Source organism: Microtus ochrogaster, chromosome 16 (assembly GCF_000317375.1).
Source record: "Microtus ochrogaster isolate Prairie Vole_2 chromosome 16, MicOch1.0, whole genome shotgun sequence".
NCBI classification, from domain to species: domain Eukaryota; kingdom Metazoa; phylum Chordata; class Mammalia; order Rodentia; family Cricetidae; genus Microtus; species Microtus ochrogaster.
In genome coordinates, this window is record NC_022018.1 from 45700086 (window position 1) to 45701030 (window position 945).

The following is a 945-nucleotide window of genomic DNA, read 5'->3' on the forward strand; positions in this document are numbered from 1 at the left end:
AGCAGGATTTGGTGAGACAATCACATGGTGTACAGGAAAGAGCTTTATGTGCCATTTTGTCTTGGCCAGTTCTTCATTGAGAAAAATCCATCAATGTTACAGAGTGTTACTGAGGGATTTTCTGCTACCGAACTAATGATGTCTGTCTGTGCTGTGGTGAATAAATCATGGGGATAAAGAATAGAAAATGCGGAGTGGAAGGTGAGCACATGGCACAGACTCTGCATCGTCACTGGTGTAATGATGTAAAGATTCTGTGGGAGAGGGACAGACCTTGGCGTGTGAGAGCCAGAGGCCTCATGGCAGATGAGAGACGAATTCGCCATGCAGGCAGAGCGTAAGTGAGGAGTTTTATTGAGATAAAGGGAATGGGATAGGGGAGAGAGAAAGAGATAAAGGGAGAAACAGAAAGAGAAAGAAAGGGAGAGGCAGGGATCTGCTTGCTTCATAAGAACAGCCGGAAAAGAGTGTTGGAATGGGCAGAGTTTGCTCTTAAAGGGACCTTTTGCACCCATGTTCATACAGACTATGTAGGTAGTAGCCCTAGGAGCTGGAGCCTGGGCTGGCCAGGGTACTGCCTGAGTGTACCCTGCCAGGTAACAGGGGCCAGCATGATGCCAGAACCCTAACAACTGGGACAGACCAATGAGAAGAGTTAAGAGCTAGCATTTGGTTTCTGACTTCTGAATCTCAATTATCTCATTTATCAAATCTAAACAAACTGTTAATATGACCAGAGTTTTTAGGGTACAAGCCTGAGATCTTGCAGCTCTCATAAGAAAAGCATCTCCTAGCCGGGCGATGGTGGCGCGCGCATGCCTTTAATCCCAGCACTCGGGAGGCAGAGGTAGGCGGATCTCCGTGAGTTCGAGACCAGCCTGCTCTACAGAACTAGTTCCAGGACAGGCTCCAAAGCCACAGAGAAACCCTGTCTCGAAAAACCAA